We start from the raw sequence: 16,632 nt of genomic DNA, 5'->3' as shown, positions 1-16,632 counted from the left end.
CACAGGGTAGTGCCTGGAGCTTTCCGCGTCTCTGCCACAGATTCTCCTGTTAGCCCTGTGGGCCAGATACCAGTTAGTCTGAGATATGTTCCATCCCCTACAGTGTGTCCTTGGAAGGACAAGAATACTGTTGTGAAGACCACCTTTTCTTCAGGGAATTCCTTATTAGTTGCTTATTTCATTGACACATGAAACACAAGGGTGGCCCTGGCCCATTGTGATGGACGCTGCATTATGCCCAGATCCTTGCAGCCCCTGCTTCAGCCCCTGCTTCAAGCTCATTCCCCAGCTCATGGCTTAGTAAGACCTCCCAGAAATTGCCCTCAGATGAAGAGAGCCATCTTAACGCTTCCTGGGGGCAGTCTGCACCCGGTGACTGACAGGGTGGGGACAGAGTCCTGCCTCTTGGCTTCGTTTTGGACAAGTCTACAGGGTCATCCCAGCTTAAGAGTGTCCTGGGGGTCCAATGAGGCTTTTGTTGTGACAGAATGAAGCCCAAGTACAGCTTGCTTCACTCTCCCACAGGTGTGGTTCCCCAAAGGACTCCCCAGTAAACTTCCTGCATTCCAGTAGGTTTCTGGGGGACCTGATCTGTAACTCTTGGTGATGTATTCTTGATGCTGAAGGATGGAGATCCACGTTGGAGTAAGAATCAGACAAACCGTCATTCTTTGGATCAGGGTGACATTTTTCTTATTTGCATAAACTCTTTCCCTAATCCCTTCCCTCCCCAATTTTCCTACCCTTGATTGATCCTAATTCACTCATAGGGTCTTCCCATGGGACAAGTCATTTGTGTTTAATGTAAAAAATTCAAATATTAGAGAAATACGCGTGAGTTGCCACTACAGCATGTCCACTGGCATGCCCATCAGCATCATTTAGTAGGAGAGCCAAAGTAGCCCCCTGCATCCCAACACAGCTCTGAGTGTTGCGTAGTTCTTTGTACATGACATTTACACTTTGAATGATCTACCTGAAGATGAATGGGCACTGCTAATTAGAATAATAATACTATTTGGGTTAATTTACAAAGCACTTTCCATCTGTTATATTGATTTATTTCCTGGCATCTTTGAGAAAGCTTGGGGATGTTAGTCCCATTTTAGAGATGGAGAGTGACTTGCTGAAGACACTGGGATTTGGGGAAATTTCTTTATGATAAGCTCCGATTTCTATGATCAATCCATGGGCTCAAGCCCATCATTCAAAGAAAATACCAGAAGAGGCTCGGTGTTTCGTGAAACGGCACATTTTGAAGTCTCTGTCACGGAGAGGAGAATGTAAGCTCAGGATCAAAGCACCGTCTTCAAAGAAGGGCAAGGTACTTGTTAAATAACTCCTGGCAACTGCTTCAGCGCTAGGCATTATAATTGCAGAGAGCAGGGGCAGAACTAAAAATAGAGAAGTGGATGGGGACAGGACCAAAGCCATCATTGTCACTCAAACCTAAATGTCACTTTTGACAGCATTTGAGCAATTGCCTCTTGGTTTTCCATGCTAGGAATTTAGTAGTCACGCTTTGCTGTGACAGTCCTAGGAGAAAGGAAGGGCAGGACCCAAGGACCCCTGCCTGGGAGTAATATCAAGAGTGGAGGGTGGGCTTCCCTGGTGGCGCAGTGGTTGAGAGTCTGCCTGCTGATGCGGGGGACGTGGGTTCATGCCCCGGTCCAGAAAGATCCCACATGCCATGGAGTGGCTGGGTCCGTGAGCCATGGCCACTGAGCCTACGCGTCCGGAGCCTGTGTTCCACAACGGGAGAGGCCACAACAGTGAGAGGCCCGCGTACTGCAAAAAAAAACGGTGGAGGGTAAGAATTATTATCAGCCTGTGCTGCCTCTTTTCTAGCCAAAGTTCCTTTGAAAGCAAAAACCAGAAACCTGCTCCACCTAGCTCCAGTCTCCTGAAGTGTTAAAGGGGGATCTCATGGATAGGAAATACAGCCAGACCCTGCTGAGTGAAAGACGGGACCTAAGAACCAGGAGGCCACCAGGAGCTGAGCCCTTCTCTCCATTTCCAGGAGCTGCACAATCTCTGTCTCTGAAAATCTCCTCTTTTGACCTCTCATCTAAGCCAGCTTCCTCTGCATAGTCATCTTTCTTACTTCATCCAACACAGCTGCCAGTCCAGCTCTCCCTCACGCTCTCCAAGCTCCAGTAACAACCACCAGCTGACAACAGTCTCTGTGTCTCTTCAGGCAAATCCTCATCTGGAGGTGCCTTATCAGGCCATATCGTGCTTTTCTTACAATGTGTTGGAGGAGGGTCATGCAGTATAGAGGGATGCAGAAGATTCTCTAGAAGGGGCTATGGATTGGGTAGACAATGGGACCTGTTTATTATATCCTTGCTTATCTATGTTTCCGTCATGTTCTCCATCATGCTCCATGATCTAGTCTAGGAGACGTGAGGTCACGTAATCATAGCAGTGAATCACTGTGTAGAAAGTGGCGTTTGCTCTAAATGGGGTTATAATCTGGTTGATGCAGTAAGGCACAAGCTCACGAAAAGGAAACAAATCATGCCAGGCAGTGCGTGAAGAGCAACAGATGACTGACATGGACAGTAGGAGTTTAAAAATTTAGAGAAGAGAGAGATCACTGTGGGTAAGGAAGTTCAAGGAGAATTTCCCAAGAGGAACAGAAGTGGGTCTGGAAGGGTGAGAAAGATTTGGAGAGCAGGTGGAGAGGAGAGGCATTCTAGATTGGGGCAGAGGAGGCCAGGATGGGAATACATGATGCATGCCCAGGGCACAATAAATAGGCCAACCTTTTTTAAGTATAAGGTATATATTGGAAAGTACTAGAAGGTAAGTTAGAAAAATAGGGAGAAACAAAATTGTGTGGGACCTTGAATATCAACCTAATAGTCTGGAGTTTATTCTGAACAGTTTATTAATGATGTTTGAGTGGGCATGGCATGGTCACGGCAGTGCTCTGTGATGACCCACTGCAGTGGAGAAGGCCAGAGGCCAGGGATAATCGGGAGGTCCTTACAAAGTCGTCAGCGAGATGGGGCAGTTGGCTCGAAGATGAGGCATGGGGTCAGATATTAGAAAATAAAAAGGAAATTCTTTTATTTAAAGTCTCAGTTACCTGTTGATTGTGCACTTAGATGAAGAGACACAGTTTGGGGAAGCAACTGACTGAAGCTATTGCCTTTGGCTCCCTGTAACCCAGATGTCTCTGGCTGCAGCCTGTGAGTACAAATAATTAAATTAGTAACCAGATATTAAGGACTCTCAGCCCCCATGTACACATAAGAAGTCCAGTCTTTATACAGTTCCTCTCTTGGCCGGTCAGGGAACTTGGCTGAAAACTCTAGTTAACTTAGGCAGAAAAAGAGTTTATTGGAAGCATCTTACTGCTCATAAATAGATGGGAAGGGTGGGAAAACCATCTGGGGAAATAATTTGGCCAAGGTCATGTCATGGGTTGGGATGCTGTCACTGGATCCTCACCATCCTTTCCAATGAACCTTGACTCCACTGCCAAAGCCATGAATATGCTCCTTCCAGAGGCAAGTCCCTAGAGGGCATCTAGTTGTCTGAGCCTAGGTCATGTTCCCAAGCCCTGGATGACAATGAGTTATGAGAGGGAAAGCACTCCTCCTTCAATGTCTATAGGGGGATACAGGGCTGTGTTTCCCACTAGGACCCACATACAAGGTGCTGTTCTGAATTAGGAAGGGGGTTCAGATGCTGGGCTGCCAAATCATGCTTCTTCCTCATATTTCGAAGAGTCTCAGTATGGGAGGGATGTACTCACTGTTACTCTGAATTAACTCCTTCCTCTCCTGGATAAGAAGGATTTCACAGCTATGTCTTTTATAGCAACCCTGTGAGCTCACTCTTTACATTCAATGCATTGCCAAGTTCTGCTTTCAAAATTTATTCCCACTGCAGTTCACTTCTTCTCTTCTGTCTAGTCTGCTCTGGCTGCCACAACAAAATACCACAGACTGGGTGACTTAAACAACAGAAATTTATTTTCTCACAGTTCTAGAGGCTGAGAAGTCCAAGATCAAAGTGTTGGCAAGATAGGTTTCATTCTGAGGCCTCTTCTCTGGGCTTGTAGGCAGCTGCTGTCTCCCTCTGTGATCACATGACCTCTTCCTTGTGCATGCATGTAGAAAGAAAGGGAGAGACTGGGGGGAGAGAGAGAGAAAGAGAAAGAAAGGGGGAGAGAGAGAGAGAAAGGTCTCTGATTATAATGCCACTAATCCTATTGGATCAGCACCCCATCCTTATAACCTTGCTTCACCTTAAAATTACTTCCTTAGGGGCCCCATCTCCAAATACAACCACAGTGTAGGGTTAGAACTTCAACATATGAACTTCAGGGAGACACAAAAACTCGACCCATAACACCTTCTCTATTTCCATACCCCTAATCTAGAGGTTCTCAAATTTCAGTGTGCATTAGAATCACCTGGAGGAGTTGTTAATACATGTATGGCTGGGTCCCACCCCAGAGTCTCTGATTCAGTGGGGCGAGGGTAGGGCCTAAGAATTTGCATTGCTGACAAGTTGTCAGGTGCTGCTGCTGCTACTGGTCCAGGGACCCCACTTTGAGAACCACTTCCCTAGTCTAAGCTGCCATCATCACTTATCTGGATTATCATTGTCGCTTCCTGAGTAATCCACTTCCACTTTTACCTCCATTTCCTTATAGCAGTCTGAGTGATCATCTAAAAATGTAAATAAAATCATGTTAGTCTCCTGCTTAAAACTCTTCAGTGGCTTCTGACCACCCCTACGTGGTCTACAAGGTCCTCAAGATCTGGCTTCTGCCAGCTCTGCAAACCATCTTATATCATAGTCACAGCCACTCCAGCTTCCGTTCTCTCTCTCGATCACGTGTTCTCAGGCCCGGCACTTGCATTGCTCTGAGAAGTTTCCCCATGGGGAGGCTGGCTGTTCCTTCTCATCCTTGATGATCAAGCTGAGATGTTACACATTTCTAAGGACATCCCTGAACATCCTACCTCAGGTGGCCTTCTGCAGTTTCTGTTTACTTCCTCACTCTTGTTCTTTCCCTTCATTGTAGTTCTCACAGTCATTACTTATCTTGTTTATTTATTATCTTATTTATTGTGTTCTCCTCCACTAAGATTGTAAGCTCTTGAAGGACAGGGCTCTTGTGTTCACAGCTTTATCCTCAGGACTTTGCACAGTGTCCGGCTTAGTAGGAAGAACTCAGTAAATATTTGTGGAGTGAATATATCTGCATCTTCCTGAAGTGGACGTGGTTCAGGTATTTTTCCTATAAGGCCCCCAAAGTTCCACAATGATCAGTGGATGCCAATAGATGCCTTGGAGAAGAATATCACCCATGTCCAGCTGTCGAAGTGATCTAGTTTGGTATAGCCCAGCTAGTTTCCTTTTGCGTGTAACACGTGGGCTGAAGGAGGCAAAGGTATCATATCAGCTGCAAGCACTCTCATCCTCTCTTCTCTCTGTCTTTCTGCTTCTCTGAGCTGCCCAGAGCCTCTCACTGTGGCCCTCAGTCTGGCTCATCTCTTTAGCACTGACCTGGTTCAGTGTCAAACCTTTCTCCTCATTATCAAAACATATTTCCCCCTTTCCCAGTCTCTGAAGACTCTGCTCTGCTACTGTGTGATGATGGGTGGTAAGTGGGCTAAACAGATTAACTGCTTTTACTTCATTTGTGGCTAAGAGACTCCAGGGCCCCTTTGATAATAGAACAAATCTAAGCTGTATCTAAGGGGGCAACACACCGTTTTTGAACCGTTAGGAATTCAGGTTTTTACTTCAGTGTGTACTTTGCTTTGGATTCTGTGTAAAGATTTCAGATATATTATAGGAATAGTAAGGTGATAAAAACATAAGTAAAAGAGGAGATCCTGAAAAATAGGTTGTAAGATGGCTTTTATGTTGGTCAGATGAGAATGTGACATTTGTCTCTTTGTCAAAGCATATGGTTATGCAATAGGAAACATTGCAGTACCGAAAAGAAAAAGAAAAAAAAAAAAAGGTTTATTTACAGACCTCAGAGCAGCATTCAGTAACATTCTTGGTCAAGATCAAAACGTGGAATGTTTTTTCCATTCAGAAAAGCAGAGTCACTTTGCCTGAGTCATGACTGCCCACTTTTTTCCATATGGTTGAGTGCTATTTATTGGCTGAGGTTGACAATTTTCTAGAGACTTTGTGGTTGATGAGTTCTATTTATGGCAGCAGTTGAGAAAGGTAAAGTTAGGTAATATTCAGAAGGAAATACTTGGTTTGTTAGAAAATGGAAATCAACCACTGTAGCAAATATTTTGTGAGGAAAAAAAACATGCTTAAACCATGAAAACTGCCTGGCTTCCCCAATGCTTCTCTCCCCATCCAGCAATTAAAAATCCCTTCAATTCTCCCTTTGTCTGGCTCTTAGAATTACCATGTCCTCATTGGTTTGAAAGTTCACACCTTGGGCCAGTGGTTGGCGTTGGTCCAAGCTTCTCTCCCTCATGGCTATTGATTCATTTTCTTAGAACAACTTTTGACAGCTCTCCCTTCTGATCCAGACTTGTGTCTGGGGAGAGTAGACAACCCCCAGGTCCTAGTCTAGCATCGATAACTTTACATCACATGTGGCTTTAAAAAAACTGTGGTAAAATGTAAAATAGATAGCTAATGGGAAGCAGCTGCATAGCACAGGGAGATCAGCTCGGTGCTTTGTGTCCACCTAGAGGGGTGGGATAGGGAGGGTGGGAGGGAGACGCAAGAGGGAGGAGATATGGGGATATATGTATATGTACAGCTGATTCACTTTGTTATACAGCAGAAACTAACACACCATTGTAAAGCAATTATACTCCTGTAAAGATGTTAAAAAAAAACTGTGATAAAACATACATAACACACGTTACCATTTTAACATTTTTTAAGTGTACAATTCAGCTGTATTAAGTATATTCACAGTATTGTGCAACCATCACCACTATTCCATTTTCAGAACAGTTTCATCATCTCAAACAGAAACTCTGTACCCATTAAACACTAACTCCTCACCTCCCGCCTCACCAGGCTCTGCTCACCTCTACTCTACTTTCTATGAATTTGCCTATATTAGGTACCTCGTATAAGTGGAATCTTACACTATTTGTCCTTTTGTATCTGGCTTATTTCACTTAGCATAGTGTTTTTCAGGTTCATTCATGTTGCAGCATATAGCAGAATTTCCTTCCTTGTTGTGGCTGGGTACTATTCCACTGTATATACCACGTTTTGTTGATCCGTTTATCCGTTGACGGACACTTGGATTGTTTCCACTTTTCGCCTTCAGTGAATAGTGCTACTGTGAACGCCGGTGTGCAGGTGCGTGTTAGAGCCCCTGCTTTCAATGCTCTTGGGTCTCTACCCAGAAGTGGAATTGCTGGATCACATGGCAATTCTTGGTTTACCTTTGGGAGGAGCCCCTCACATAGGTTTGACACTCGCACATTCTCACTTCTCTTTTTTGGTGCCTCTTTCTCAAGGTAGGCTGCTTCCCAGCACATTCCCTGGGCAGATCCATCCAGTGTCTTTCCTCAAGCTAAGCACAGAATGCTTTTCCTCTTCCCCATCGTCAGCCAGTCATACTCTTCAATAAGAGTCAAAACTAGCTCTTCTTCCCCATGATAACGAATCCCAGCATCTGCAGCCTGGGCGTGAGAAAGTAATTCCGAGGACGTGCCTCAGATCTTTGCTTTTTCTCTCAAGAAACCTCACAGCACCACATTCTAAAAACCCTCTTTCCCATCTCTCTCAGTTTCCTTCACGTGGATGGCAACAGCTCCCTAAGCATCTCTCGTTTTTTCCTCCTCAAGTTCCAATCCTGCAAGCTCCAACTCAGGCTTGCCAATCCCTCTCCCTTGCCCATCACCTAAACCCTTCTTTCTACAGACCAACCTACCCTCTCAGATTTTGAAAGTCTTTGCTGTGTTTTCCTCGTTCCCTAGACTCTGCACAGTTGAGAACACCTGACTGCTGACCCAAAAGGAAGAGTCAGTCTCTATCAAAATTAGGGATCAGGCAAAAGTTGTGAATACTTACACATCAATTATTTCTGTACTCACCTTGGAGACAATCTTTATTTCCTTCATAAGAATATTTTCCCCAGATAAAATCTAAGTTATGTGAGAGTAAATTTGGGGCCTCTTCCTTCTTTGCTTGAAAAACCTCATGTTAATAACACAGATTCCTTGCCTTGGTGTTCCTGAATTCCCAATGAATTGACCTCAGTCTGCCTTTTCACTTCTATTTCCCATTACTGTCCTTCGTGCCCTCCAAGTCCCAGTGAATAGGATTGCCAGTTGTTTCCCAAACTGTCCCTGCGTTTTCCTGTCACCATTTATTCCCTCTTCCACTTACCCTCTTTTTTTTTTTTGTGGTACGTGGGCCTCTCACTGTTGTGGCCTCTCCCGCTGCGGAGCACAGGCTCCGGACACGCAGGTTCAGCGGCCATGGCTCACGGGCCCAGCCGCTCCGCAGCGTGTGGGATCTTCCCGGACTGGGGCACGAACCCGTGTCCCCTGCATCGGCAGGCGGACTCTCAACCACTGCACCACCAGGGAAGCCCCACTTACCCTTTTTACTCTCCTCTCACACCTGTCCAGTTTCTACCCATCTCTCAAGTTCAAAGTCAAATGCTGCTCGTTCTGTAAAAGTAGCTGTCATGAGGATTAAATACAACAATGTGTGCAAAAAATTTAGCACTAGCATGAGGTCTGGCCTGTAGTAAGCCCTAGATAAATAGTATATAATAAATACTTTGCTTGTACTATTATTACTTTTGTAAACATCTTATTTATAAGCTTTTCGGTCTTATTTATTTCTGTATGTTCTACACAGCCTATATCAGTGTGGATGCATTTGGCAACATAAAACCCCAACTCAACTGGCTTCAACAAAAAGTGGAATTTATTGGGTCACGTAACTGAAAAGTCCGGGGATTGGGCTGGCTTCTCCCTGTTTCTAAACGCAGCTTTGCTGTCCTCTGTGTACTGTGATTCTCAGGCTCTTGAGGAGATTAGATGGGTGTACTTGCTTCAGCCTCCCGGGCTTCCCGGGCTTCGGGAGAAGTGAGTGTCTGCTGTCCAGCAAGCTCAAGCAAAGCCCCTTGGGTGTCACTGTCTCTGACTGGGTCACATTCCCCTTCCTGAACCAATTCCTCTTGACAGAACGATCAGATGTTCTGATTGGCAATGCCTGGGTCACGTGTCACCCAGTAAGCTCCAGCCAAACCACACCGACTGAGAGGGTGAGTGGGTGGGGTCACACCCAAAACTTGGAGGCATACCAAAGGTAGGTGAGTGGGTGCTGGGAGGCCTAGGGTCGACACTAGTGCCTTATATAAAGGAGGTGCTCAGTAAATATTTAGTGAATGGAATTGAGGTAGGGTTCTCTTTAGTGGTCAAAGGATGTACAAGATTAACTGCTCATCAAAAGACAGTTGAAAAGGGGAGGAAACTAACCTTTATTGGGTACCTGCTATATACCAGGTACTGGGCTGGGAGATTTATATAGGTTGTCATTTGATTTAATCCAACAGAAATCTGTGTCACAGTTGTCACTATGCCCATTTTACAGATGAGGAAGCTAAGAGTAAAGAGGTTGGTAATCTTTAGGAGGTTGTGCAGAGCTGGAATTCTAGCCCAGGTCTGCCTGGCCCAGAGGTTGTGCTGGTTTCCAGTAGTTCATGGCCCCTGCATTCTGGAGGGCTATTTATTTCTCTTCAAAGATCACTGGGGCTGGGAATTCTATAATCTTTCCCTGCAGACTGTTCCATCTTGTACAAATCTGAGGGCTGAGAAACTCCTTAATCTTTCCATTGTTTTAAGTGGATTGCATTTCACCCTTTCTATCTTATATAGAAAGCAGAAAACCACTGAATACTCTCTTTAAGAGAATCTTCATGGATTTGATTGTAGTAATTAAGTAGCCACTTAATCTTTTCTTCCTTTAAGTTAAAGGGTTCAATCCTTTTAACCTTTCCTTGAAGAGCCTATTTTCAGATCCTTTGACATAGGACACATTTTTGCTTAAGCTCTGGACCTTACTTTTCAGCCAGAACATGACTTGAGGCAGACCTAAGACCCAAAGCTTCTTTCTTTCTTTTTTTTTTTAAATTCTTTATTGGAGTATAATTGCTTTACAATGGTGTGTTACTTTCTGCTTTATAACAAAGTGAATCAGTTATACATATACATATGTTCCCATATCTCTTCCCTCTTGTGTCTCCCTCCCTCCCACCCTCCCTATCCCACCCCTCTAGGTGGTCACAAAGCACTGAGCTGATCTCCCTGTGCTATGTGGCTGCTTCCCACTAGCTATCTACCTTACGTTTGGTAGTGTATGTATGTCCATGCCACTTTCTCGCTTTGTCACAGCTCACCCTTCCCCCTCTCCATATCCTCAAGTCCATTCTCTAGTAGGTCTGTGTCTTTATTGCTATCTTACCCCTAGGTTCTTCATGACATTTTTTTTTCTTAAATTCCATATATATGTGTTAGCATACGGTATTTGTCTTTCTCTTTCTGACTTACTTCACTCTGTATGACAGACTCTAGGTCCATCCACCTCATTACAAATAGCTCAATTTCATTTCTTTGTATGGCTGAGTAATATTCCATTGTATATATGTGCCACATCTTCTTTATCCATTCATCCGATGATGGACACTTAGGTTGTTTCCATCTCCGGGCTATTGTAAATAGAGCTGCAATTAACATTTTGGTACATGAGTCTTTTTGAATTATGGTTTTCTCAGGGTATATGCCCAGTAGTGGGATTGCTGGGTCATATGGTAGTTCTATTTGTAGTTTTTTAAGGAACCTCCATACTGTTCTCCATAGTGGCTGTACCAATTCACATTCGCACCAGCAGTGCAAGAGGGTTCCCTTTTCTCCACACCCTCTCCAGCATTTATCGTTTCTAGATTTTTTGATGATGGCCGTTCTGACTGGTGTCAGATGATATCTCATTGTAGTTTTGATTTGCATTTCTCTCATGATTAATGATGTTGAGCGTTCTTTCATGTGTTTGTTGGCAGTCTGTATATCTTCTTTGGAGAAATGTCTATTTAGGTCTTCTGCCCGTTTTTGGATTGGGTTGTTTGTTTTTTTGTTATTGAGCTGCATGAGCTGCTTATAAATTTTGGAGATTAATCCTTTGTCAGTTGTTTCATTTGCAAATATTTTCTCCCATTCTGAGGGTTGTCTTTTGGTCTTGTTTATGGTTTCCTTTGCTGTGCAAAAGCTTTGAGGTTTCATTAGGTCCCATTTGTTTACTTTTGTTTTTATTTCCATTTCTCTAGGAGGTGGGTCAAAAAGGATCTTGCTGTGATTTATGTCATAGAGTGTTCTGCCTATGTTTTCCTCTAAGAGTTTGATAGTTTCTGGCCTTAAAGGAATGCAAGGATTCTTCAATATACGCAAATCAATCAACATGATACACCATATTAACAAATTGAAGGAGAAAAACCATATGATCATCTCAATAGATGCAGAGAAAGCTTTCGACAAAATTCAACACCCATTTATGATAAAAACCCTGCAGAAAGTAGGCATAGAGGGAACTTTCCTCAACATAATAAAGGCCATATATGACAAACCCACAGCCAACATCATCCTCAATGGTGAAAAACTGAAAGCATTTTCACTAAGATCAGGAACAAGACAAGGTTGCCCATTCTCACCACTCTTATTCAACATAGTTTTGGAAGTTTTAGCCACAGCAATCAGAGAAGAAAGGGAAATAAAAGGAATCCAAATCGGAAAAGAAGAAGTAAGGTGTCACTGTTTGCAGATGACATGATACTATACATAGAGAATCCTAAAGATGCTACCAGAAAACTACTAGAGCTAATCAATGAATTTGGTAAAGTAGCAGTATACAAAATTAATGCAGAGAAATCTCTTGCATTCCTATACACTAATGATGAAAAATCTGAAAGTGAAATTAAGAACACACTCCCATTTACCATTGCAACAAAAAGAATAAAATATCTAGGAATAAACCTACCTAAGACGACAAAAGAGCTGTATGCAGAAAATTATAAGACACTGATGAAAGAAATTAAAGATGATACAAATAGATGGAGAGATATACCATGTTCTTGGATTGGAAGAATCAACATTGTGAAAGTGACTCTACTACCCAAAGCAATCTACAGATTCAATGCAATCCCAAATACCACTGGCATTTTTCACAGAACTAGAACAAAAAATTTCACAATTTGTATGGAAACACAAAAGACCCCGAATAGCCAAAGCAATCTTGAGAACGAAAAACGGAGCTGGAGGAATCAGGCTCCCTGACTTCAGACTATACTACAAAGCTACAGTAATCAGTATGGTACTGGCACAAAAACAGAAAGATAGATCAATGGAACAGGATAGAAGCCCAGAGATAAACCCACACACATATGGTCACCTTATCTTTGATAACGGAGGCAAGAATGTACAGTGGAGAAAGGACGGCCTCTTCAATAAGTGGTGCTGGGAAAACTGGACAGGTACATGTAAAAGTATGAGATTAGATCACTCCCTAACACCATACACAAAAATAAGCTCAAAATGGATTAAAGACCTACATGTAAGGCCAGAAACTATCAAACTCTTTTTTTTTAAAGCTTACTTTTTTAAAAAAAAATATTTATTTATTTATTCATTTTCAGCTGTGTTGGGTCTTGGTTGCTGCATGCGGGCTTTCTCTAGTTGAGTGAGCGGGGTCTTCCCTGTGGAGCATGGGCTTCTCGCTGCAGTGGCTTCTCTTGTTGCGGAGCATGGGCTGTAGGCGCACAGGCTTCAGTAGTTGTGGCATGTGGGCTCGGTAGTTGTGGCACACGGGCTTAGTTGCTCCGTGGCATGTGGGATCTTCCAGGACCAGGGCTCGAACCCGTGTCCCCTGTGTTGGCAAGTGGATTCTTAACCACTGCGCCACCAGGGACGTCCCAGACCCAGAGTTTCTTGACCTCTAGAAGAAAATGACTCAGCTGTGCTGCCTATCTGCTTAGCCCCAGCAGGGCCTCTGGACTGCCAAACCCTTTCTGCCACTGTGCACCCCCCAAAAAAACAACACAGCACAAAACAATACACACATGCAAACACACAAAACACATACACCCAGCAAGAACACACAAACAAACACAAAGCACCCACACCAACAACACACACAAACAGCAATGCACACACAACATACACACCACAAGAAAACACAACATACACACGACACACACACAAATACACAATAACACATGTATACACCGACCCACGCCCCAGGCCCAATGCTGAAGCCAAGCTTTTGCTTCTCAGAGGCACCCGCTGGAATCACCTTCTCTGAACTCCTGACACAAGGGAGCTGCCTGGCTTCCCCTCCTGACTGCAGCAGATTCACGTCATTCTTGCTTTGAATCCTAGGCAATCTAATCACTTTATTTCTCCGCTCCCACAGTAGACAAGAGAGGAATGTGATTTGCTGTTTTTGAATTTCAAGAAGTGAAGCAGAAACAAGAGCTGGTTTCCTGATAACTTTGTCTCTCCATGCTCTGGACTGTGGAAGGATCCGGTTTCTGGTTTAATTGGCCTGTGACCTGTAGGCCCCGATGTAGGCTCTTCTGCTTTCTTTGAACATATCAAAGAAAAATTTTAAAGAAGAGGGTGGAAAAAGAGAAGACTCTGGATACTGGATGATTTTGTGCATCTGTGTTTTTCTGTAGTTGCCAATGTTTCTGCAATGAACATGAATTCACTTGGAAATCAGGAAAAATACCAGTAAGTGTTCAAATTAATTCTAAATAGTTAAAAGAATAAAACAATAGCCAAATCTTTATCAAGGAGATGCAAATAAAAAGATGAATGGCAGTAATAATTAGACAAAGTAGGATTCATCATAAAGCATTCCTTGGGATAAAGGATCGATTTGGCATTTTATATTGATAAAAGGTATAATGCAGACTGAAAATATTACAGTGATAAAAGTCATGGGATGAAAGCACAGCATTAAACATTAAAAAACAAAAAGTGACAGTAAAACAGTTGTCTTTAGGAGACCTAAATACCAGATTTTGACAACCAAAAAAGAGGACACCGAAGTCTGAAATACTGCAATTATTAAAGTTGATTTATAGGCCAATATTGAATTTTGGTCCCTAACAAAAATGGGCCTTTTTAAAAAGTATTATTTGAAACCCTGAGCAAAACAATACATAAGACCACAAAGAAAACTTTTATCTTTTAGATAGAAAAACCTGCACAAGTTTAAATAAGAATAAAAAAATCTGAACTCTCAACCACTTAGAAACGTAAATAATTCTTAATAAGGATCTCATAAAAGAAGAAAATCAAAACTATAATTGCAAGCTACTTAGAAAGTTTTGAAAATTATATATAGGCATTCATGGAATGTGGCCAGGTCAGTACCAGGAAATATGCTTAGGGTCTCAAATACTATCAATAGTAAACCAGAAATAATGAAAATTTAAAAACTAATCATATGACTAAAAAAATTAGAAATAGAAGAATAAAACAAATCCAAATAAGCAGAAATAGACAAGAAAGAAAAATACAGAAATTTAAAATTAGAAAATAAAGTATAATTGATCAAGTGTTTTACTATTTTTAAAGGTTAACAAAATGGAAATACTTTTCACCCATTTGAATCCAGAAAAAAGGGAAATACAAACAAATAATATTAGAAATAGAAAATGGATATGAACTTACTGCAAGGAGATTAAATGGAATAAGATAATGTTGTATGTTAATACATGTGAAAGTATTAATAAATGGATGATTTCTGGGGGAAATTGCTAAAATTCATTAAATAAATTATACATATGAAAAAACCAATAACTTTGAGAAGGAATTGACAAAGTTATCAAACAAAACTCCTTTCAAAACCTCTCCAGGTCCTGATGGCTTACCAAGAATTCTTTCGAAGTTTTAGAAAGCATGTGATTTCTGTTATGTTAAACCATTTGGGAACATAAGTAAGTTTGAAATCTGCTAAATTATGTTTATCCACTCACCAGTTGATGGACATTTAAAAAGAGGACCGTCTATTTTACTCGTAGAACCCACCAAGAGAAATGAAACATATATCCACACAAAGACTTGTATGCAGCTGTTCATAGTAGCATTATTCATAATAGCCCCAAACTGGAAACAATCCAAATGTCCATCAACTGTTGAAGAGATAAAAAAAATTAGATACATCTAACTAAGGAATTCATCAATAAAAATGAATTAAATATTAAAATGAAATAAATATGTGCTGTTATAACATGCTGAAACATGGATAAACCACAAAAAGAGATATTTCAGGCAATGGTCGATCTTTAGGACTGAGGAGTACTTTCCCACCTTGGGGTGAGGGCACTTTTGACAACCTAGCCCTGCAATGGTCCACAGTTTGGCTTCCTGTCTTCAGTGGTGCGGTCCTGTTGTAAATAACCAAAGAACCTGTGTTTCAAAACATCACGAATATGGAAAAGATGGAAGACAAACTCCTAACCAACAGGCATCCATGGTGGCTCCCAGACCCATGAATATTTGGAAACCCTGGGCTCTGAACCATAAAAATCCTCCTTCTGGGTTCCTTTTTACTTTGAAAATTCAGTCTTTTGTATACGTAACTTAAGTGTGTGAGTTGAATTGGGGAGGCAGATAGGAATCAGAGGGGCAAATAGCACAACCACAAGGAAGGGGAATTAGGAGACAGCAACTCACCGAAGCTGCTTCAGAGCTAATGAGTGGGACCTGCCAACCCATCCCTATCTGAAGTCACATTATTAGCTGCTCCACAAACATTTTCCAACCTAACTTTTTAAATAATTAAAGAAATGAAAAAGAAACCAGATTCTCATATAAAAGCTCCTAGGGCTCTGGTCTTTATTACTAATAAACTTACACCAGGCCCCCTCTTCCACCCACCTTGATAAAACGTGGGAGAATCAGCCGGCTGGTAAGGAGAGATTTTGCTGCCCTGATGAGTGTGCTCATTAGGTAAGCCGCTCGGTTTGAAGACACACCCCAGCCAATCTGATTGTGGATTTTATTGAAATAATTTTATAAACAAGTCTTCAGACAAGGTTTAGTCCTGATGAATCCTCCAAGCTCATTACCACCCTCAGGAAGAAATTTGAAGAGATAAGAATAAAAGTCTAGGATTAAAACAATACTTTCACCTTAGGCAAAACAGTCCCCCCGAGCCTCAGATTTCTCCATCTGTAAAACAAGGATAATGACATTTCCCTCTCCAGCTCATCAGAAGAGCTAATGCTAAGCTCTGGAGCATGTTCTTGGCAGTTGAGAAGGAAGGTAACACAGAAACCTGATTATTTTTAAAAGCAGGAAGAACCTAATGGTGATAAATTCATGTCTGATCTCTCTTTTAAGATGGGGGTAACAGCAATGTCCTGGGGAGGCACACATATGGTGTGATAAATCAGCCCCATATCTTAGAAGTTCACCTGGCTTGAATTAGAAGACTGCTCCCCTCCAATACCTTCTTGGATATTAAGGAGTTTCTAGTCCATGACATTTTGCCATAAAATCATGAAATGTATATGTCGCGGCTGCCACTGCAGAACCAGGGCGACCTTAGAAAGATGTCTGTATTGGAAGGCACTCGGGGAGCCGGCACATA

The 16,632-nt window shown here is 42.3% G+C and overlaps 1 long non-coding RNA gene across 2 annotated transcripts; it reads right to left on the bottom strand.

Moving 5' to 3' along the window:
- Positions 1-3,990: 3,990 nt before the first annotated feature.
- On the bottom strand, positions 3,991-15,164 carry LOC132530778 (uncharacterized). 2 transcript variants are annotated; one of them, XR_009543888.1, is made up of 3 exons: positions 15,014-15,164; positions 4,607-4,688; positions 3,991-4,109 (listed from the first exon to the last, which is right to left on the bottom strand). It is a non-coding gene; the product is annotated as an uncharacterized LOC132530778 (long non-coding RNA). The 2 variants fall into 2 exon arrangements; XR_009543889.1 differs by lacking the exon at positions 15,014-15,164 and adding an exon at positions 13,321-13,367.
- Positions 15,165-16,632: the final 1,468 nt, after the last annotated feature.

The sequence above is a fragment of the Lagenorhynchus albirostris genome, chromosome 12 (genome assembly GCF_949774975.1).
Source record: "Lagenorhynchus albirostris chromosome 12, mLagAlb1.1, whole genome shotgun sequence".
Taxonomy (NCBI): domain Eukaryota; kingdom Metazoa; phylum Chordata; class Mammalia; order Artiodactyla; family Delphinidae; genus Lagenorhynchus; species Lagenorhynchus albirostris.
Note: the sequence above shows the minus strand (reverse complement) of the source record. Positions and strands in the feature narration are given on the sequence as shown.